Below are 26,377 nucleotides of genomic sequence, written 5' to 3' on the forward strand. Positions count from 1 at the left end.
TATATATATATATATATATATATATATATATAGTAATAATATGTACTAAAAAATATGAATAGTTTCATCTTGTGGCATGAGTTTAAGTCCCTTAACTTCGTACTAAAATTGTCCACAAGAACCCTTCACGAAGTGGTTAGATTACTCCAAACTGTATATATTGTGTAATGTTGTTCATATTAGGAGCGTTATTTGGATTTGGATTTAAAATTGAAATACCTATTAAATACGTTTTAAGCTGAATTACAACGCAATATTATAAAAAAATTACCAATTGTTCCCTAGTTTAAAAGTAATATATTTCGGACTTTTACTCCTTCGTCAGTATTTTTTTCTTTATTTCCTCGTTCTGATGTGCAGGTGAAGCAAAATGTTAATGACTGATCCGCGTGCGGTTATCTTCAGCGTTCTTTTTGAAATACAGGAAGAATGCGTTTTGTAACGCGATTTCAAATTCAGGGTGATGTTTTCCGTATTATAAGCGTTGATTGAATTTGAATTATAAATTGAAATACGTGTGGAATACATTTGAAAGCCGAATTACAACGCAATATTATGAAGATAAATGTATAAAATTAATATATTTCGGAGTTATACTCGTTCGCCAATTTTTTTTTAAATTTCAAACGTATTTCATACGTAATTTCATTTCAGATTCAAATTCAATCTCTGCTTCTAACATGGAAAACACTATCCTGAATTTCAAATTGCGTTACTAAAAGCACTGTTTCTGCATTTCAAAAAAAACTTGGCAGTTAAAAGCACGCGGATTTCTCAGTAACATTTTTTTGGGTATCAACTTAACATAATGGTGAGAAAACAAAGAAAAATATAAAAACTCTGACAGACAAATAGAACTCCGAAAGATATTAATTTAAGAAAAAGTAAGTGCGTGTTCATTTTTATAACATTGCGTTGTAATTCGGCTTTAGAACGTATTTCATACGTATTTACATTTACAACTCAAATTTAATGAACCCTTCTAACACGGATTTCACTACCCTAAATTTCAAAGCGCGTTGCCACACGCATTCTTTCTGCATTTCAAAAACAGCACTGCAGATAATAGCTCGCGGACGTTTTATTAACTTTTTTTCGCCAACTGAATATAATGACGAGAAAAAACATAAAAAATAGAAAATTCTGACAAAGGAGTATAATTCCACAATATATTTATTTAAAACAAAGAAATACTCGTTTGTTTTCATAATATTGCGTTGTAATTCGGATTTCACACTTCTTTCATAAGTATTGAATCTAATATATATATATATATATGTGTATATATATATATATATATATGTATATATATATGTACATTAAGTAATGTATATGTATACTAAGTAAGTGCTTTCAAGTTTAAAAGAGAGTAACTAGAGGGAAGTTCTAGGGATATACATAGATCTAAGGCCTGACCACAACGGGGGTTACTTTTTGTTCATCTATCTATCTATATATCTATAAAAACAGAGATGTGTGTGCCACAGACGATTTCTGATTGGTTAATCCAATAATCACATCTCCTAAAAAACTATGGTTCGTAGGCTCTTACCTTTACCATAAAATATTATGGCTTGATTTATTGTCCATCTTGGAAGGGTTTAATTTTTTCCTAACTTGCGATTTACAAATTAAAAAAATACGAAACTTACAATCTAACAATCGAACCTCCGACATCACGGCCGCCATTATGAAACTAAACCAAAAAAAAAAAAAAAAAAAGCGCCTTCACTCGTGGTCTTTACATTTCGGGTTTGGGTACTTGTGCAGTTTTCCATTGACATTAAAAAATGGAAATATTTAAAAAAATATATATATATTGTACGTACTCGTCATGGGATAAAGTTTTCCTACAGAAAAAATCACGTAATTTCATCAAGTAGTTATTTTTTTATAGCGAAAAAAAGAAAAAAATCAACGCTATAAGCGAGTCATTATTAATTAAACAGAAAGTTCAAGTAGGGGGATTTCCCCATTTTTTTTTTTATAGCGAGGCCAAATTTCGCGAATTTGGCCTTTTTTTAAAGCAGTTTGGCCTTCAAATTTCTGTTTGGCCTTTTTCTTCACCGATGAAATAAAAAAAAGCAAATAAAAACAACGCAATAAAACTTTTAAAAATACGGCACACTTTTGTTGTTCTTGTTTGTTTTTTTTTTAGTAATTTTCCTTATTTTTTTATTTTTTCAAGATAATACTATTAAATGGACACTATTATGCCAAATTAGCCCCCCCCCCGAAAAAAAATGCACAAAAATTCGAGATTTAAGGTTTTGACGAGATAATTAAGCGAATTGTCCGGACTATTGCGAGAGAACCATCCATTAGTTTTTCCTGAAATTTTGCCACAAATTGTATTTCAATAAATAGATGTGCATAGTAACAACATTTTTTAGCCGAAAATTTCCGTTGCGTCCCCAGATTACATCGGTGAAGAAAAAGGCCAAACATAAATTTTGAAGGCCAAACTGCTTTAAAAAAAGGCCAAATTCGCGAAATTTGGCCTCGCTATCAAACGATTTGACCTTTGAGAACTCTACCAAACTCCTCCTACAATTTTGGGTCTAAACACGTGATATTTTAGATATAGATTCCTTGGACATGGATCTAACTTATTACCTTTACTTGATCCCTAAACAATAAATGTTAAGAAGTCATAATAGGGGTCAAAGTTTAAAAAATTGACCTTTTTTTTTTCTCAGCATTAACCTCAAAACACCTGGGCAACGCCGGGCACCGATTGCTAGTATTATTATATAAACTCGCTGCAAAAGGAACTTATAACTAAATGATATTCAATCTACATTTTAACCCTCTACAAATACGACGTATGATGTCCTTGTACAATTTTTTTGTTTCATGTTTTCTGCCACAAGTTTTAGGACCTCCCATAATCATTGCGCACAATACCTGCCTTTTATTTAATAAATAGCATTACTGGAGCAGTTACAATTCGATACATAAAGTGAAAAAGCTGTAGATATGCATATTCAATTTCGAAATAATAGATTATAATATTTAATTAAAGAAATAAATATGAATAAAAAGTCATTTGAAATAGAAAAATCTTCGGACATATATAGTACCTTAAAAAAAGTAAAAAGAATTAAAAAATTGTGACGATTTTTAATGAAAATCATTGCATCGGAAGTTATAGCAAACACCTAATAATGATTAAAAAATAGTGTGCTTTATTGGGGGAAGAAAAGTAAACCATCAGTTAAAAAAAATCACAGAGTATGATGGTCACTAAGCAGACTAGCTAAAAAAAAATTAACACGGATATTATATCTTTGTATTGCGTCTTTATTTTACATTATTTTCCGTTCAATTTTTATATATTTGTGTATTTGAGTAACAGAAAAAGAAACATAACAGCTATCAAAATCATGTTTTAATGTGAGGAAATGAAAAAAAATTACAATAGTCAAAAAAGATACAAAAAACATAAAAACTAATCAGACCGCTAAAAAACAACACGGATTTTTTTTTTTGTCTTAATTAATTTTATTTTTTTCCGAGATTCAAATCGCATATTTCGTTATTTTTGTGACTCTATTTGAAAACAATTCAAAGAACTGCGCGTGAACATTTCAGCCAAATTGACAGACTGGGTCAACAATGTCTAAACTAGGAAACTCGTTTCTATTTAAAGCCGTTCTCTGACGGATGTTTGCACTGTTTTGGAACAACGGCTATAATCACAAAAGTGATTAAAAACAAACCGGGACACACAGACGGGCATTAATTTTAAGGAAACATTCTATATCGATTGGTTGGAAAATCGATCAACGGAATGAGTGTAGTTAAAATAGATGTTCTATACACATACGCGTAACCGCTACTCTCTATAATTCAGCTAAAAGTCTGTCAACAAAAATGTCCGGTTGATATCGGACTTATGTTCACAGAAAAGAAAGAGAGTGAAATGTATAGATGAGAAAAGGGAACATTTCACACGTGGTTATAAAAGGGCTTCCTCGGTCATTAACAGACCATGGTTACCCACCAAGGAGTGCTTTCGAGTGACAGCCTTATTGGCAGGACCTGTGCAATCTCCAACCACACCTCTCCTCAGCTGACATTGAAAAATACCAGTGGCAAGTGAAGTGTACAAGACGACTAGAAACAAATGCTGAGAGAAGCGGAGAGCATATACAGCGCCTAGTATTCCAAAATGGTCACTCATTTGGTAATAACCAGGCTGGTCGTTGCTTACCCTCGGTGATCTGACGAGAACTTGTGCCAACGCGATTATGTCGTATATATATATATATATATATATATATATATATATATATACACACAAAATATATACATATATAAAATCTCAATAGAAGAGGAGCATATGAAAACGATAAACAACCACAGAATTCGCGCATAAACCTGAAGAGTCCTATAGTGGATGAAACGCGGAATATTCAGTTTAGCTTAATCGCCATATATATTTTATAAATTACTAACTAGCTCTACCTACGTATTGAGCACTTTTGAAGGCAATACTTACTGTTTACGCATAAATCTATACTTTCGTATATTAATTTTATGTGAGTAAATTAAGTAGTTATATATATGTGTGTGTGTGTGTGTGTGTTTGTGTTATATATATATATATATATATATATATATATATATGAGAATGAAGGAAATAGTATTCCAATGAAATAGAGAGATAAAAAAGGAACTAATCAAGTAATGTGTTCATCAGCGTTTCGTCATTATTGCAAGACTTCCTCTGGATGAATGAAGTCACAAAACAAAACTCTAGTATACATATTTGAAAATATATTTGCATGTAATGAAATGTATGACTTGTTCCATTTCAGAAACGGATGATTATCCAAAGTAAACCTGATATCCAACCTCCCTCCCCATACATCATTAGTGGAACAGCATTAGAAAATTTAGTCATTTTGAAAATGAATTATGCGATTCGAGGGTTGACCTTGAATTCGAACCTAGAATTGCTTTGTAAATTCACAAACCTTGCCTGACCACGCAACGAAATATATCATAACGAAACCTGAATATTTGGAAGGGGAATTGACCTGACCATCTGTGTCTTATGCGAGCTCTTGCTAAACTGTTTAATTTTCTGATCGATTACATTTATGCTGTATCGTTCACACGAATTGGCGCCGAAACAGCATGGATGAATCCCTAACAATCGCTCGAGCAACAGCGTACGCATACTAATCGCGATATATTGTCTTTTCTATAAAACCCGACCCATGCATGATAGGTACGTAAACGCTTGGAAACTGAAGAATCAGCCACTGGTTATAAAACTATTAGATGGATTATAAATATACTATCTGGCCACCTGGCGTTGCCCGCTCGAAGAACACGCTTAAACATGATATTTTAATTTATGAAAATTGTGTATGTAGTATTACATAGTTAATGTTTTATTGAGTACTATATATTACGAGGAATAAGTTGCTCAGTGGACTTATTCGCGAAAACATTAAAATAAGGTAATGTTAATGTCGCTCATCAAATTCTGTCTGTGTTTGTTTATAATATCACGTCCGCTTATGTTTGGGCTTAACGATAAACGCTATGAAAAAGTCCCTTGTTATGAATTCTTAGCTTTAAAATATGAAAACGAAGAAATGATTTACGGCGATTTTAAATTGTACTATTCCTTTATCGTAAATTGAACTGGTTAACAAAGAATAAAATAAAAGTGAGATACACCCGAGCTTTAATAGGGGTCATTCGATCTGTACTGGAATGTTTTTCAATTAGGTAATATCTACATATGGCAATAAAATTGTTTTTCAAGAAAAATGTTTTGCTGAGATGTAATATTCTTCTTTAGTTGGCGCCATGTAAAATATTCTTCTGTAAAAGTTCTTTATTTTATTTATAAGAAAAAATACTATTTTTATGGTCGGATTTTTCTTTTTCGATTGTTGATACGCATCGGATTAATTTTGTACAAAACATATTTAAGAACACTGCCAGGCATATAAATTACTTTCGTGTGAAATTCACAAAAGATAAACTTAGCCGCTTCAGAACGTTTGAGGAAGGAACTCAAATACACACAAAATGGCATTCATATAATGTTATTATATTGAATCTGTTTCTGGTGAGATTAACAGAAATCCACCGTGTTATCGTTTCAAAAGAGACAAAAATCTAATCTTATTCTGTAGAGACTATTGGAAAATATACTACTTAATGGCAAGTCGCGTATAATCAAGATATAGATTTGGTTTAAAAGAATGTAGAAGCGTGTTAAATAGAAGAAACGAATTAGGATATAAAAGAATCAAAAGGATAATAAGCAAAGCGCCATTCTAAACATATATAAAATACAAAGTTATTGATGAAGAAACGTTTTTTTTTTAAAAGATGAAAGAGTTTTAGAGAAAAACGCGCAAAGCAACTAAAAAACGAACAAATGTACGGAATAATTAATGAATTATTAAATAAAAGTTAATGGAAGATAAATCGATTAGGTATTGTTTTATTTGATTTATGGAAAAGACAAAAATGAAAAACAATGAGACGAAAGACAAAGCAAAACTTGCGAAAATTAATTGAGAAGGGAAAGCAGATAAGTAAGGAATAAGATTCGATTTATTAAGAGAATAAGTTTTTTTATAAGCGCAGATGGATTTATAATACGCAAATCTAATTTCAGAGCTGAGCGAGGAAAATGCTATTAAAAACGAAAGCGGAGAGATAAACTTATAAAGATAGATAACGATACTAAAATGAGACTTAACCGTCACATAACGAAAAATTCTATCTCATACAAAATAATAACATATTTACAGACAAAAAGGGCACATACTATTATAAAAATGTGAATAATAACTCACCCCTGACGGCTATCATACATTCGTCAAATGTAATAGTTTTGCGCCAAATTTTTCTCATTTACAGATATTAAAATCAAGATATTAAGGAACTAAACCCCGTGCAAAAAAAAAAAATACGATTATAATTTAAATCAAATATCTATGTATATATAAAGTAGTCGCGTTCATGTGTGTGTGTGTGTGTGTGTGTGTGTGTGTGTGTGTGTGTGTGTGTGTGTACAACTCCCCTACGACAACACAACAAGGCCGATCATGGCCAAACCTGGCATGAAGATTGTGCCCGACCTATGAATGGTGCACATCATTGTTCCAAGTCAATGTGAAAGGCATAGGTCGTATTTAGTTCGGCTCTTCATAAACTCCCCCACCAAGGAATAGTGTACACCAAATTGGGGTTCGTCACAATCCTTAGTCCAACCATTGGCGCAGGCCATTTTCTTTGTGAATTTTAATCAGATCACCCCCTCAACCGCACCCCTCAATCAATTAAGTCTTAACCATTGTGATACTTAGCATTTGTTTTAATTTTTATGCAAAAATATAAGTGTTAACTTTAATATAACCCATTTGCTTATGGTTCATAGTTTGATTTCTGCCACTCAATAGATTTCGTAGCTTAGTGGGGGGCCCGTTTCTCTTCCCTGCAACCTATTTAAAACAGAAATGGCAATGCTAGCTGTTTATTGTTTTATCGTTATTCCCATGGCAAGTGATCGTCTGAGCTCCAATCTCTTGTCCACCCTCGCCAATCGTTCACGAAAAACACCCGCCTAGCTGAAACAAATTTCAATAATTCCCCCACTCTTTGATTGTGCCTAAGTAAAAACGTAGATTCCATGAACAAAGCTTCTTTCTTAGAACTGCACGCCTGTGTAACTCTTTTTCGTTTGCCTGTTTCCCAGCTTACTACAACTTGGTTATCTATAAGTCCAACATAAACAAATTCTTGATAAGCCGCCCCCTTAAGTAATCAAATCCATCAAATTTCCATTAGTAACGATTACTACGATATTATCCCATTGATTACTGTGCCCGCAATAACCCTTATACTCAAGTGGCCTCCGGGCCTTGATTAGTGGTGATTCCTGTGTAAAAAAAATGTAAAAACTTAAAGAAATATAAGTGTTACCTTTGATATAATCTATTTGCATGTAGCTCATAATTTGATTTCGGCCACTTTAGGATATGGTTAAAAAAAACCGTGAACACTTAAAAGAAATAGTTGCTCTTGCAATATTCACTTACTGCAAGAGTGCCCCCGAAGCAGCATATTCTCGTGCGAAGCGCGGGTATGTTTGCAAGCCATTATATTATTTAGAAGTCGACAAAATAGCTACTAGAAGAGTCTTAAGATAAAATAAGTTCACCATGAAAATTTAATTCAATTAATAATGCTTAATTAGTATGAAATGATTATCGATAAAATTCAGTGCCATTTGGAAATATTTCTATTTTCAAATGGCCGTTGCTGCTGCTATTACGATCACTATTTAACTTTAAAATACCTCAAACACTATTACATTCTGAATATATATATATATGTATATATATATATATATATATATATATTATACAAATTTAATCATAGCTATATATATATATATATATATATATATATATATATATGTAATAGCTATGATTAAATGTGTATTTAAAATATTAAAATATTATAGTATCATACTTGAAATATCACTTTGTTAAAAACATTATATGCATGCCATATTTTAGATCAATAATTTTTATTAACATATTATTTTAGAAAACACGTATGCAGAAGAAGTAAGCATGCACTAGACTTTCATGGGATTTGATCTCTGCTATGGTCAATGTAAAAATAACCGCGTAATGTGTTATCAGTTTATTCTTTTATTTTTTCAAGCATACTATTTACGAACGAACCAATATGCTGTACAGGAATATTTAAAATTCTAAGCATAATATCCGATCTCCTGACACATCGAAAAAATTGCAGCCCTGTAGACATATTAATTCCTACTGACGTGTTACACATTTTAGAAATGTTTTCTTTTACATTATAGAACATTAAGAGAATGGTGACACGGGAAATACTTTGTAATAGAGGCGAATGGATACAATTACAAAATAAAACATCAACATAAGTAATGTAATGAAATCGCAAAATATGAAATGAAGAAAAGAAATATGAAAATAAGGAAAAGAAATGATACCTTGTATGGCAGCAGGTGCAGATGAATAGAATCATATATAGAAAGATACAAACATGAAATTATATAAGAAGAACTATGATAAGCCGAAGTGCCTGTCCGTAGATAACTGTATAATAAGTAAAAACAATATATAACCCAGACACACAGACACACGCACACACACACACACATATATATATTATATATAAAATAAAATATTATATATCTATATATATATGTATATATATATATATATTCCTACGTATTAATCTTGAAATTGAATCAATATATGTGTGTATCCGTATATATATATATATATATATATATGTGTGTGTGTGTATATATATATATATGTGTGTGTGTATATATATATACATATATAGTAAAACTGGTAATTAGTAAACACCTGAAGAGAGTGCTCAATACTATTGCAGAGCAAATATGTGTTTTATGTATTTATTACCGTTTTATCTGGTTGCTAACATATGATTCGGATGTTGGCCCATGTTTACGATCCAACAGCCTCGTCAGACCTTACAGAAAAAAAAACCTATAACATTCTGTAAGGTCTGCCGAGGTTGCCTGATCGTAAACATGGTTTTACATCCGAAACATATGTAGCCAAACAGATAAAACCGTAATAAACACACACACACACACACACACATATATATATATATATGTGTGTGTGTGTGTGTGTGTGTATAATAATATAAAGCTTAACGTTTGCGTGTGTGTCTGATCACGAGTAGGCTCCTATATGGTTGACAATTATAGAAAACTGCTCACACATATTATGATAGAAGATGTATCGAGACACAGGGTATGTTTGATCTGGCATAATGATGATTCATTAAAACTGTGGAGTCTGCCTACGTGCCTGGTCCACACAGTATGGAAATAAAAAATTAAAAATCATAAAAAAAGTGTTTTTGATATAGATGTACATAAGCATACTTTGATAAGTATGTTTTAACTTAAATAAGGATGGTATAATAAAATTGTGGGGTCTGTGTTCGCGCCTGGCCTCCATAGAATTGAAATAGGCACACACTTAAATAAAGACTTTTCATATCAATCTGCGTAAGTATACTTTGATAATTACGTTTCAGTTGAAGAAATAAGGTATAATAAAATTATGGGGTGTGAGTTCGCGCCTGACCTCCATAGAATGGAAATATATCACAAAGTTTAACAAGGATTTTTATTATAGATCCACAGAATATTGTGATAAGTGTTTCAATGTGAACAGGTATGGTATAATAAATTATGGGGTTTATCTATTTTATTTTTACTTTCATCATATTTTGCTTTGGTTTTGATATCCCCAAATTCGAAGCTACCTCTTTACAACACTTCCATTTCATAAGCTATCATACTTTCATAAATCAGAGTTAATTTTGTGTAGGCTGCTTTTGAACCCAGTCAACGACGGGTACTTTTGCTACTATATATATCTGATCTCTCTCTCCATTCCATGTTTAAAAAGTATGTGTCCTCTATAGTATCAGATCCGACCGAATGGTTACTTGTAGGTATAGGCCAATTCATACCATCCAAAAAATTCCAACAAAAACCTAACAGCCAGCCATGGTTGTCCCCAGAATGTGCTGCTGCCATCGCACACAGAAATCACTTTTTCTATAGCTACCAACGTAATAGATGCACTGAAACTAAAGCTGCTTTCAGAACCGCCAGTAACCACTGTAAAAGAGTAATAAAAATGCAAGAGAACTATATGCGTAATACGTTAAGTCCAAAGTAGCTGAGCAGCGGCTTGGTTCCCACCAGTTCTGGCAAATAGCAAATAGAATCTTGAACAGAAACGTGCTCTATCCCAACCATTATCAATGGGCCAGAGTTCATCTCGACAGCATCCGACAAGGCAAAACTATTTGCCAAAAACTTTGCGGCAAATTCTATCCTGTTAAAGCGTGGCCTTAAGGAGAAGTGCATTCCAACAACCTGGAAAACCTCATAAGTATGCACTGTATTTAAGAATTCAGATGATAAGTCCTTTCATTACAGATCAATAAGGCTCATGTGTGTCATGAGTCAGTTGCTGGAATCCACAAGAAATAGAGTAATCAACCACCTCAGCAGAAATAACCTTCTTAGCGACACGCAATATGGTTTCCGCTCTGCTAGATCTACAACAGATGTGCTAACGGTTATATCTCATAGGATTAGCGAATCTCTCAACAAAGGCTTCATTTCTAGGGCAATTGCTCTCGACATATCAAAGGCCTTCGATAGGTTTGGCATAAAGGCCTACTACACAAGATGTCCAGCTACGGTATAACTGTAAATGTTTTATCTATCATTAAATCATTTCTCTCTTATAGGCTCATAAGAGTAGTGGTTGATGGGCAGAAATCAGAGGCCCACAGTATTAATGCTGGAGTCCCTCAGGTGTCCATTCTGGGCCCAACTTTCTTCCTGATCTACATCAATGATCTCCCAAAACACATACTAAAATCTTTCGTTGACATCTATGCTGATGACACGACCATCTATGGCAACACATCAAAGGCCGTGAATGATGATGTTCTCTCTGATTCTCTCTCCTCTGATCTAGAGCTCGTAGTACAGTGGGGAAATAGGTGGCTGGTTACCTTTAATGCATCTAAGACCAAGCTCCTATCTCTACATCATAAACGCTCTGATCCCCATCTGGCATCAATTGTAATGGATGGCTCTCGTCTAAGGGAGGCTCCATGTTTTGACAAACTTCTGGGTTTGACCTTTACACTTGATCTTAAATGGAACACATACACTAAGGATGTGGCCAATGTCGCTGGGAAAATGGTGGGATCCTTCTACCGCTCCAGAAGATATCTCACCAATGATGCAATTCTCTATCTATATAAGTGGCAAATACGTCCAAAGATGGAGTACTGCTGCCACATCTGGGTGGGGGCTGCAAAAAATAGCCTATCCTGTCTTGACGGAGTACAAAATAGACTCCGTGGCTTGGTGGGGGATGCCCTTTTCTCTACCCTGTAACCTCTTTCCCACAGAAGAGACGTAACGAGCCTGTCATTGTTCTATCGTTATTTCCATGGCAGGTGCTCATCTGAGCTCCATTGTCTGGTCCCCCCTCGCCAATCTTTCTAAAAAAACACCTAACTAGCTGAAACCACCGTCAATAATTTTCCCCACTCCCTATCTTTGCCTAAGTCAAAACGTAGATACCATGAACAAAGCTTCTTTCTTAGAACTGCACGCCTGTGGAACTCTGTTCCGCTTGCCTGTTTTCCTCCCGACTTCAAACTGGATGTCTTCAAGTCCAACACAAACAAATTCCTGATGAACCGCCCCCCCTAATAATGACACCTTACCAATTCTCCAATACTATTGCTACACTATCACTTTGATTACTGTACACACAATAACCCTTATCCCTGAATGGCCATTGGGCCTTGATAAGTGGTGAACTCCATGTATATATATATATATATATATATATACATATATATATATATTTATATATATATATATATATGAATACACTGATGTAGTAAAATGATATTATTCAGACACTACCGTGTTTGAAGGATATGATTGATATTATATGATAAGTGTTGAAATTTGCATGTGATTTTTTTTCTAAAGTATCGTATCGGTATCGTATGCGCACCGAATATCGTGCTAAATATTTACATATTTTGCACTAACATAGTTTAGTGACGCTTATGAGCCATAAATACAGCGAGACACGGGTCCGTAGATTATTGTTTAATGTGAAAGAGATGAGCATAGTCTCACATGAAAGGATAATTTGTACGAAAATAGAAAATTATAAATAGCTTGTTAGGAAAGTTGAGAAGGGGATCTCTCTCCCTCTCTCTATATCTGTCTCTGTTTCTTTGTCTGTCTGTCTGTCTGTCTCTCTCTCTCTCTCTCTCTCTATATATATATATATATATATATATATATATATACTGTATTCCCTAAAAGAGAGAGAAAACAGAGATATAATGATAAAGTCTATGAAGAGAGGATATGTAGATCGATAGAGAAATACTAAAAGATTTAGATATAGAAACAAACAAATTGTAAAAAATACAAAAAAAAGTATCCGACAATAAAAGGAGATAAATAGATATAGAGGTAGAGAAACAGTGTATATAACTTAAATGAGAGGGGAGAAAGAAGACTAATGATGAATATATCCCTATACAGGGAAATAAACATATTTCTCTTACTCACAATCTCTCTTTCTTTCTCTATTTATCTATCTATACATATATATATATATATATATATATATACATATATATATATATATATATATATATATATATATATATATATATATATATAGAGAGAGAGAGAGAGAGAGATAAAGAGAAAGAGAAACATAGAGAGAAAAAGAAAGGGATGTATAACAGAAACAGAGAGAAACAGAGAGTATAGTAACGGAAAGATAGCAAGGAAATTAAGGGATTCGTGTGCCAAGTCGCTAATCAATGGAACCCTAATACAATTGAAGCCAAATATCCGCCATTTTGTGTGAGCTCGAACCACCAAGAACGAATCGCTTCCGTTTCCTGCCTAATGCAAGTTCTATTGACCAATGAAGCTTGAATCGAAACCTGCATTTTCAACAGCAAATGCAAGCGCACGAAAACTTTCTCAGCTGGTTTACACAATATACGTGCACCAGTCAAACAACAGTTCGTTAGTGTTGCAGTTCAATAGGATGAATCGCTTTCCAAGAATATATGTTAACGAAAGACACAGAACTGAATAAAAAACAGAACAAAAAATATAAGGACGTTTTTTTTACAATCTTCTAATATTAAACATATTTAAATACAAATTGGCAATGATTTTGCACACTAAATAAAGAATTACGCATACAGTTCACTTTCGAACAAAATGACTATTCAAATCAATTATCCTTTCTTTGAAAGGGCTCACACGTTAATTAAAAACGACCATGCTACTTTCGTTAGGTATTTTTAGGCTATTACTCATTTGGTTTAATAAATTGCGTGCATTGTTACAATTTCTCTGCTCTTATTAACTCTCCAAAACGTTATCCTTATATGTGATAGCAGGACAATTTACACACTATTTAATTTCTACTTCCACACTCCCAGTCATTAGCTGAGCTAATATTTTATAGTGTATGCTTATCGCTATTCATTGTAAATATTTCTTTTTTCACTGGCTTCCCTCTTTCATCCACACCTCTTTTTCATAAGAAAGTATGGTCAATGTTTATTCTGCTGACAAATTTATTTGCAACTCAGAGATTCAGATATAAAACGTTCATTCTATATTTCGCATAAAAAAGCTCTTTAGAATGCTTTCTGTTACATTTAACATGTCCGTAACGTTTTTTTTTCTGCATGACAAGTCTATTAGTAATCCAGTTATGAACTATTATGTCTAACGTTTTATCACGAAATTAACACGTTCTCATAAATTATATTGTACGTGAGATTTTTTTGTGACAACCATGCAAACGCTTTCAGTCCCTCAATATATTCGGTGTCGATGTGTTTGTTTACTGAGAAAACATACAACGAGAGGGAGATAAAGACAGAGAGAGTGAAAGAGAGGGACAAGTGGCGAGAAATAGATAAAACCAAGACAGACAAACACAAAAAGGTTGTGTGTGTGTATGAGTGGGAAGAGAAAGACAAGGACAGAGTAGGAGAGATAGGTAGATAGATAGAGAATGGTTGTAAGTGTTTATTTGAGTTTTATTTTATTTTAATCGAAGTTCTCAGAAATCAAGGGGCCCAGAACACTCAGTGTGTGTCTACGTGTGTTTGTCTATGTCTCCTACATATTTCTGAAGTATTGCTACTATTATTACTAGAACAATAATTGCACTACTACTACTACTACTACTACTACAACTACTACTGTTATTGTTACTGCTGCTATTTAGAACTATGGGCGGTTATAAGTTCGTCCGTAGTAGTGACAGGTTTAAACCTCGCAGGGCTGTAAAATTGGTTACGCTTACAAAGCCGGACATACTGTTTTTCATTATAATAAATTTTCCATTATCTGTGTAAATATAATGTGTACTTTAATCTTCAAATGTAATTAACTGCCAGAAAAGAATGTAATTTGCAAAGATTGCGTGTTTATTATTATAGAATCAATCCTCTACAAATTATTATATATCATGGGGAAAAATTTGCCCAGTGGACAAATTAGCAAAAAAATAAATAAATAAAAATAGAAATGATATTGTCGTTCATAAAATCTTGTCTCTGTTTTTTTTTATAATATCACGTCAGCTGATGTTTTGGCTTGATAAGGAATGGCTTGGAAAAATTACTTCCGATTAATGTTTAGTTTTAAAATAGGCAAACAAAGAAATGATTTGCGTGGATATTAAATGGCACATCCTCAGTTTTCGTAAATTATACTTATGAATTAGAAACAATTAAAATGAAATAAAGAGATACACCCGGAATTGAACACGGGATCAATCGATCTATAGTTGAATGCTCTACCACTGTGCTATATTGATTTTTGATAATAAACCTTTGGTTTAAAGAAGAATGATTTGCTGAGATTAGGTTGTTTCCCTGGGCCGATGTAACGTAAAATATTCTGTGATATTTCTTTTATTTATAAAAGAGAACGATTGTGTTATGGAGGCATTTTTCCGATATTCGAAGACAATATGCTGATATGTTAATATTTCCCGTTGCCGGTGTAATATAAAATATTCCTCCGTGAAACTTAGTTATGTTTAGCATTTATAGAGAAAGACTGTTTTTAAAATTAGATTTTTTCGATTTTCGATCATATCATTTTCGATCATCGATTTTATCAGATAAATTTCTGTACACATGTTATGTGCATATGTCTAACCTTGGCGCCGTTCAAATTACAATGCTAAAAGACGTCAACAAGAACTGTGTAAGGGTTGTCTAAATCAGACTTGCTTCTCAGCACCATGGGAAACCTCATCAGTATGCCTTTGATGTAAGAGTTCAAGTGATCCATCATCTCCTTCTCTGTACAAACCAGTGTCTCTTGTACGTCATAAGAAAGGTGCTGAAATATGTGCTAAATGGAGAAGTAGTAAAAATTGCGTTATCGTTATTTTCATGACAAGAGATCAAATATATTGTTCCTCCTAACCAAACTGTCTCGAAAAACACTCGTCTAACTGAAACCACTATCAATAATTTCCCCTATTTTTATCTATTCATAGACCTTATCGAAGATTCCATGAACAAAGCTTCTTTTTTAGAACTGTGTGCCTGTAGAACGTGCTTCCGTTTGATTGCTTTCCAGCTGACTGCAATATGGTCGTCTTCAAGTCGAGCGTGAGCAAGTCCTTGATGAAGCGCCCTCTTACCTAATCCAATTTACGAAATGTCCACTACTAACGAATTCTACGACATCGTCTCATATTCTTCTGTATGCTCACTAACGTGTATCCTTGAATGGCTTCTATGTCTTGATAAATACTTACTCTTTTTGTAAGAGACCACAATATCAAACGTATAAATTGCCTTTATGTCAAATTTGCGAAAGATATGCGCAGCAGTTTCAGAACCTACGGGGAAACAACTCACGCACACAAAAAGTGATTATATATATATATATATATATATATATATATATATATATATATATATATATATATATATATATATATATATATATATATACCTTTTACATACGTGTATTGCTGTTGTTCTCTTTGTTCACCGCAATATCTTTTAAGTTTACTTTTTAAATTCTCTATTCTGTCAGAAAATTGTTAAACATCTTTTTGATCACATTTAAAGATGTTTTGTTAAAGAACTGACTTACGTTCACACGGATATTCGCATACCTCGGTACTGTCCGGTCCTTTTCACAAACGAGGCTAGACTGTCTCTTTGCGTAAACGTCTGTAATACTGATATCTGAGTTTTGCTCGATAATTAAAGCGTCCACATAACTTAACGGGCGACGTTTCTAAAAAGGAAGAAGAACAAATCGTCTGCAGCTCTCTGCTTGTCAATGTAAAAGTCCTCTGGTTTAACAGCCTGAATATATTCACCAATATTTCTCGTCTTTATTTCTAATCTAAAGTCAATAGACAGCCAGACAAAATACGATCGTTGGAAGAAAATAACAAAGCATCAGACACTAAGTGCTGACAAAATAATGACGAAATATATCGTTTTACTTTCAACACAAAAGCAATAATCAACAATAGTAACAGTGCAATATCTATTAGACCAGAGAAAACAGAGTATATCCATTTCTATATTTAAATTTTCCTTTTCTACCTTACTGTTGAGATGCTTTTAGGATAAGTTGACTCTTAACATAATACGTCTCTTCACTACGTTTGTTTTACAACCACTACTTTAGCACGTTGACTTAAAATGCACATAACAAACTTCTGCAAAATTTACAACAATTCACAAAAAACATACCCGTCGATCTATGATTTAAGATATCCATTTTTTAATAGAAAAATACTACAATGTGAAAATAATTTAAAAGAAAATAGATTCTTGAACCAATTTTATCCCAGAATCTACAACTATTTACCGTTCGTACGAAGAAATGAGCAGCATTTTAAAATTCATAATGTAATACGAGTAATTCCATGACACTGATTACGGCGTCCCTGAATTTAAAGTTTTAACGTTTCTTACTGAAAAGGTACTAGTCCGTTCTTTATTTTGTCAAACTGTCTTTATGAACACATCTTGACTGTTTTGGAAATCGTCTTTTTTTCCTTCAGAGTTTTGTCACTATATATATATATATATATATATATATATATATATATATTACTTTATGATGATTCGATGAAGAATCAAAACCGTTCGTGAAACATGTGCAGCATACACATAAAATCATTAAAAATATTTAGAAAATAGAAAACCTCTTTCGATTTGATTTTTAGCCGCCAAGAATTGGTCTCAACAGTAGATCTAGGCAGGAGTTGTCGACTTAATATGTTTACATGCACAAGGTATAATTCATATGCTACACAACGTTATTTATTTATTTATGTGCGAATGAGCGTTGCAATCAATCCGTTAAAAGGAAGGAAAATGTGAGTTGACATGGTGAAACTCCGAAAATTGGAAGAGAAGCTGCAGTTTACCTTTCAATTTTTTCGATTCCGCCATATTGAATTTTTTTATTATAGAATTCTTATAAATATAATGGTAAAATTTAAAAGGTAACTGCACCATGTCGTACCACATTTTAATTTTTTTTGACGGATTGATTGCTGCTATTTATTTTGATGAGTTAAGGGCATAATAGATTCACTAATTGATATAATAATTAGGTGATTGATTTTCGCTACGAAGCAGATACTTTCAAGAATTGTATACATCGACTGATTTAAAAGGAATAAATTATAAGATGGTCAACATAATGAATTTTGGAATATAATTTTTTGTCATTTATTCTATATATTGCTCTGTAATCTCAGTGAGCTTCTTATATATGTTGATGATATATAATAATAAAATGTATTTCTACAGAAATATATATGTATATATATATATATATATATCTCATTAAACACATAAATATTACGTTGTAATCACGTTTCAAAAATCAACATTTATATAGCATCAAAGCAAAACTTGACAATCTAATGATCTTCTTCTTCACCATTTCTTTGACTTTTGCAATTAAGGCAATAACTACTCTCGGTTATTTATTTAAAATTTCCCGTTTTATTACCGCGTAGAATCAACGTTGAAAACTGTCGAATTATGAGATTGATCATTGAAACATACGTTTGGGTTTGATAACTATCAGTTCGTAAAAGAGTGCAATAGAATAAATGCCATTCTAATTATGTTAGTCCATCTAAATTAACGTCGGACAACGTATACTTCATAGGTTACCTTATAACATAACAATTAGATGTTAAGTATTACAGCTGTGTTAGAAGTGAAAGATATGTTAAGAAAGTCTTATTGAATAACAATAAGTCTGTTTATTCTTAAATTATTCATATATTTACTATATAATTAAAGAAAACTATTTTTCCTATCTAATATACGATGGTTTTTCGGTCGGTATGGACGCATTATCTAAAAAAAAGAATTTACGCTTTCTCTAAATGCCAACAGATTAATTAGTTTTTAATGTAAAGGCAGATGGTGTAGATTAGTTATCATATACAGTTGGTGAGAAGAATTTATTATCAATTATTATTTTTGCGAAACACACACACACACACACACATATATATATATATATATATATATATATATATATATATATATATATATATACTGGAATGTTGCTACACTATATTACTGTTTCTATCACCTTTTTTTCCTTATATAAAAGAACGGATCACCTCTGAAATATAACTTTTTGCTAATAAAATCCAAGATGAGAAAATCGACTAACATTCTTTAATGGAAATAGCACCAGACAATGTAATAAGCTAATTGATATAACTCGTAATAAAGTACTTCTAGCAGATCAAAAATTAGCAATGAACTGATGAACCGCCCCCTTAAGTAATGACATTTTATCACACGTCCAATACTAATGAATACTGCAACACTATCCCATTGATTACTGTACAGAAAATAACATTTATCCCCGAGGGGCTTTTCTGGGCCTTGATAAGTGGTGACCTCCATGTAAAAAAAAATAAAAGCAAACGATACATATTAGACAGATAGATTTCGATTATATGCAGAAAGTTCCATCCTTTTCATCACAAACATCGTTCATGGAACGTATGTTTTAAAGACAACCTAAGCGAAACAAGAGCTACCAGCCTGCCAACATTTCACTCGATATTTTCTCTGTACACATCTAATATAGGAGTATTACTTGATACGTCTAGTATTTACTTTCTTTGCAACACGTTAAGTTTATTTCTACTAGAAAACTATTTAATTCTACAAGATATCTAACATATATCATTTCCGATACTATATTTTAATTTAAATATATTTCACTACTTAAGTAGCCTTTCTTTTTAAGAAATATATGCGTGCAGAAATGTCCATAATAAAACGATAACACGTTCGACTTACTTATTATGCACGTCTTATGGCGAACGCATTAACCTTATTCTTACTTAAAATGCCAATTTTTCCATAAGTTACTATTAAGTAAATTGCATCTTTCTACAGATTTCGCGCATGCAAAATGCAATATTATTTTACCTTTAGCATTTGATATATTTTGTCACTTCATTAGCTCCTATTTTGGTGGATTTCTTGTGTGAAAATGTCTTTTAAAATACATTTTCCAATGTTTATATAAAAAAAAAATTAATAAAAATACCTCATCCACAAACGAGTGTGGTGCTGAATGGAATTCTTGCTGCAAACCAATAACTACGGAATCAAGATAATAAAAAGCATACCTTTTAACTCAGAACCCCGTCTGACAAATAAAATACCCCCGACAAACCCGAAACACAGCTAAATCCCACCCCATCACAGTAGAGCTCCCTAGATGTAAAAGAGCCTTCTACTCCAGTAGTTTCTTCCCTAGCACAGCAAGACTTTGGAATTCCCTGTCGGGTCCCTGCTTCCCCAACTGTACTGACATGCAGAAATTCAAGTGCAACATGAACCGACATCTTGCTGCCCAACTCCCTACACAGTATCCCTGATGCCCATGTCCCTGATAGTAGCCCACTACAACAAAATTGCAATATGCCTTGTTTGGAGTGAAAATGTAATAAAAATAAAAATATATAAATCACATTGTAATATGTATTCCCGAATACCCCCCCCCAAAAAAAAGAGCGCGGTCATTTTGTAACTATCCTAAGAACCCTAATTCATACTAATAGTCATAAAGGTTACCCTCATGAAGGATAACAAAAACAATCAAATATTTCTCGAATGTGCAGCAAAACGCCCATCTCAGGTATATTACGGGCGTTGAATGATGCAATCAACAAAATTGAACCGTACAGTTATCCTAAACATTTGGCTCGAATTCCTGACGTTTGGCATAAAACAGCAGCAAGGTGTTTCAGAGTTTATGGTCCGAACTGCGCCGGTATTCTCCTTGCGAATATTTTCCAAATATATAACTAGAAAACAAAATACGTTTGCGAAAGGCAATTATGTTGTTTTAAAATGTTAGAAACTCGCCGGTGATATCTGCTTAGGTTTGGCGCCACTTTATAGACAATGGAACTTTTTTCTGATTAAATCGCACATGTTACGCTTCTTCACATCAAAAAAATCTAAATTACAAAACCCTTATCTGTACTCAATATGAAAACTAATCATTTCAAATGATAAATCTGAAACTCTTAACGGGTAGAGTCATCATTGTAGGCCAGCACAAAATGTACGATATATATATATATATATAAAGTATGACGGAACAAGTCGCATTTGTTTATTAGTTGTTTATAGGCTTCAAAATTTCCGTATATGTTTCGCATAATATCGTTGAAAAGCATAGGTGAATGAATGTAACAAAGCGCGGGTGCGCGTATGCAAATGCTTTCGAAATGCGAAATGACGTCAGAGTAAGGAAAAATAAGATTATAAAAAAGTGAGCACATTCAAGAAGACGATAACATAAAAGATGTGGATTACGTTCGGGAGCAAGTTCGGGAAAACGATCACGTCAGAGACGTCACGACCATAACGAGAAGTAACGTATGGTTGGCGTCTAAACATATGCCGTTGTTACGAAAAAAAAAGTGAGTTCGAGTTATTCTTTGTCTTTCTTCTGTTTACAATATAAGCTGCATACAACGTGTGGGTACCGTGTGTTAACGTATATAACGTTACATAAAGGTATCACTAATATTATTAGAAGAAGAAGCAGATTACTACGGTTGTAACTAATGCTCCAAAATTTAAATTTTCGTGTTCCAAATCTATTGAACACAAGCCTATAATGAAGCACCCATGTATTATTAAATCGAAAATTTTGAAAATTGATAATTCTACGTGTAACTAGCAGGGGTACCTCATGTTACTCGGTATTGAATTCCAATAAACGATTGTTCAACACTTTCAATTCATGTTCTTTTTTTCATCCATATTCGGGAATTCGCGATTTTTTTAAAAACTGAAATCAATTGATTACCTGTTCTAGTCGGGAAGCGAACGTTATGCACTGGAAGGAAATCCACAATACGGTGTAGTCCAACTTTTCACTGTAAAAAAAAAACTTACTATTGATTTTATGAAATTATTTTTACATAAAGACCTGACTTAAAGTTTAAAATACAGAAATTAAGTATCATGATTGAATTGTGCTATAAACAGAAACATTCATGCTGAACCCACCCATGCCTTATCAAAAAATCCACTGTTGATTATATACACCGGACCCTTTCTATTTGTGCGGTGATAGAACTTCTTAAATGCAATTGTAATGCAAGGCCGTATAAGTGTACTAACTTTGGTCCAAATGAGACTATCTTTTTAATCGTTATTTTTTTTCGATTATTGATTTTCGATAATTATCGAATATATTCAGATACGAAAAGAATCTTAGAACACTTTCAGGCACATAAAGTACATGTTTATGAAATCTAAAAGTAACGACTCAACCGTTTCGGACTGCATAAGGAATTCGCTCTCTCTCTCTCTCATGAACGCAGACAAATGTCCTTCAATACATAAATAATAATAATATTAAGAAAACTCAAATCGTATGATTGTAAATTACCCCCCCCCCCCATTTCATTGAAGTGTCGGCATCAACTGGCACCACACCAAATTGGTGTGAGATGTCATGGAGGATGGAAAGACTGATGACAAGAAGCACTAATCAGACCTCAACTGGATGAGTGCAAAAGGGACTGAGACTTTATGGCGGCTTCGTTCCACCCAAATTCCAGTGAAGGTCAATGCTTAGGCAAATTAATTTGCAAAGTTATCGAATGCGGTGGAGAGTACCGGACATTTCTGAAGACTTGCTATCACTTAGAATTCATGGAACACCACAGGTTGCTTTTAATAAGAAATCTTTTATGATGGTCTGTGTGAAAACTTTCAATTAGCTAGTAATAATAATAATAATAATAATAATAACAACACGAATTGTGCATATAAGTAATAAAAATACAAGATATTATGGCTGATAAAAACTGCAATAACACACACCATACATTAAGGAAAGGCAGATTGTATATAGCTATAGTATGTTTCATTCAAAAGAAAATAGAAATGCCGATTACCATTCAACCAAAACTAATCGAAAAGAATAATTCATAAAGAGAACCAACTATCCCGAAGGTTTATAAGACTGACTACAATAAACACGAAAGAAAATGAAATGAATCACTACGAGCACAACTGAATTCGGAAATGGATTTTCTTCTGACATCGTACAGAACAACGCGATCAGAACAGCTAAAGGCAATACGATGGTTATAATTTGAAAAAAGATCAAGTGAAGCACCAATGCTCCCTCGTGAATGCACAGTGGACGAGGCATAAAATGACTAAGTTCAGCATTGGATCGCCCCTCCCCCATTTAGCCCCAAAGTTCCCAGGGGACATCAAATACTGGTGAAAGTGAAAAAAAGGCGCAGTTTTAGGGATTAACATGTGTATATATTTGAGTTCTGCACCATGCAAAAAAAAATAATAACTAAGTCCATCATTTTCCCCACCCTATTTAGCCCAAAATATTCCCAAGTTATTAACATATCTAAAGTGTAGCTCAGCACCATACGCCACTGCTAATGTATATTAAACATACACAGAAAAAAAATTACAAATATGGTAAAAAACAACAACAACAATAGAGTATTTTTATTAGCCCTAAAAGACCCCCTTTGGGCACACTCAGAAGTTATCGCGAAGTATACACAAACAAAATTATATAGAAATCAGTCACAACTTTGCAGAAAATGTATAAAAATCCAGGGAATCAATTTTTTAACAAGCACAAAAGTGTCAATTTTAGCCATTTCACCCCGAGAGGCACACCTGTGAGGGCAAGCGGATTTTTTCCCGAAAATCCGTTCTGTTACATTTTTACTTATATCATGTTAAATGTTTGTGTAAAATTTTTAAAAATTCCAAGGCGTATTTATTGAGAAAATGCGGGAAGACAAAGGAACGAGGGTGAATTTACAAGTCCACCTTCCTTTTGTTGAGGGACCCCAATAAAATGTAACTCTTGACACTGTGAAGTAAATAGTCCAAGAGTAAACGACATGGTCAGTGAATGCAATGATCAAGCAGTTTCAATAATGTACAAAATGAAACATAAGTCACCGACGAGATAAATGTCATATACTTACATAAGAGCAATTGTTTTTGAAAATTAAAGCATACGATAATCTGCCAAATGGCAATATAAACGAAGTAATATATTACAATAAAAGAGTTGAACATGATCATTGACAACAATGAAGAATAACTGCCAAGTATAAGAGTTCGGCGTCGGGATTCGATATTAGGTTAACAAAAAAATCACAATCAAATATATGAAACTTACCACATATTTGAACCAAATAAAAAGGAAGTTAAATGCGATAGCAATATTTCTGGGAGCCTTAGGAACAGTTTATGAAAAAGAGTGAAATGAACCTACTTCGTCTCAACAAGGAACGCGTTCATCCAACCAGCTAATAACCCCAAGTCAATGTCTCACAAGTAGGAGTTTTAACTCGAAAGACATTGACTTGGGGTTATTAGCTGGTTGGATGACCGCGTCCCTTGTTGAGAATAAGTAGGTTCATTTCACAGTCGGATTTCGATGCGGTTTGCTTGATCTGTGTTGGTTAATTGGAATTCTTGTGTGCAGGACGTTTGCTCAGTTGGTAGAGTGCTTGCCTTGCATGCAAGAGGCTCGGGCTTCGAATCTTGAGTTCGGATGTGTCTAACTGATGAGCCCAAATGAGGGCGAAACTCGAGTCTTGGACTTCCGGTTCTTTGACTGTCAAGGCTCTTGTAGGCTGCGACGTCGTTTGGCTGTGGAATTTATTATATATATACATATATATATATATATATATATATATATATATATATATATATATATATATAAGAGCAAATAGTTAATAAAACATGTTAAAAACACTTTGAAAAAGAGTTAAAAACAAATTTAATCTGAAACGGAAACACTTAATAAGTGGATAGTCCTTAATCCGTGGAGTTTCGAAGAAATACTTTTCTTCTCATCAGAGGGTAGGAATTAGCAAAATTTGGGATCGAATTTTGGATACAAAAGTATTTGATGAAACTGCAAGTAAGTAACATATCTTACTTGATAACAAAAATTAAGCAGAGGGAATATGATGGAGAAAAAGTGGAGTTCACGTGAATGGATAGGCAGGAGAAAGGTAAGGTATCCTATGACGGTAAAATCTAAAAATGTAAGTCCAAGAAAGTTAATTTAATTTAATTTTTAATTTTTATTTATTTTTAAATTTTATTATATATATATATATATATATATATATATATATATATATATATATATATATATGATTTAAAGGTTATGAATGTTTTATGAAGCATGAAAAATGATGTTACTTTTTGTATTTAATATTTTTATTGGTATTTTTTTTTATATTTCAAGCGGACCTCCGCTCTTGCTCACACAAAAGTATCGAAAAAAGTATCGATTTTTTTGTTCGATACTGTTGTGTGACCAAGAGCGAAGGTCCGCTTGAAATATAAAAAATAACAATAAAAATATTAAATACAAAAAGTAACATCATTGTTCATGCTTCAAAAAACCTTCATAACCATTAAATCACTTTTAATTTTAACATTATATATATATATATATATATATATATATATATATATATATATATATATATATAACACAAATATATGGATATACATAACGCACACACATACATATATACACAAACATATATATATATATATATATATATATATATATATATATATATATATATATATACACGTTGAGATCAGGATCTTAACTACATTAACGGGAATAAATCATATTTGACAAAGTGAATTACCAGATACCAACGCTTTCCATGAAAATGTAGGGGGAAATTGACTTCGACTGACAGAAACAGCGGATTGCTTTTAGATAGCAAATATTATGCATTAGCCGACGTCTACACATTCAAACATGTAATGCCATGACTTTCATACATTTCATATTCAAAGCATTATCATCATCGCTGAAGACATTTATCTTAATTACTGCTGGACATTTGAAGATTTTCTTGCAGACAATCTTTTATATTTCTCATTGTGTCCAATGTAATCAAACCAATGTTAGATTGGCAATTTGAATTTATTTATGATATTATGAATATTTTAAAAAAATTAACCTCGAAACAATTATAGAAAAGCTTAATAATTAGATAATTCTTATAGCATAGTTTTACCTGTAAATACTCAAAACCATGAATGCTATAAAGTTTTAATATATTGTACGGTGGCGGAACATGTACATAAAACATAC

This window comes from Euprymna scolopes, chromosome 28, assembly GCF_053919585.1.
Source record: "Euprymna scolopes isolate OS-2025 chromosome 28, ASM5391958v1, whole genome shotgun sequence".
Lineage (NCBI taxonomy): Eukaryota > Metazoa > Mollusca > Cephalopoda > Sepiida > Sepiolidae > Euprymna > Euprymna scolopes.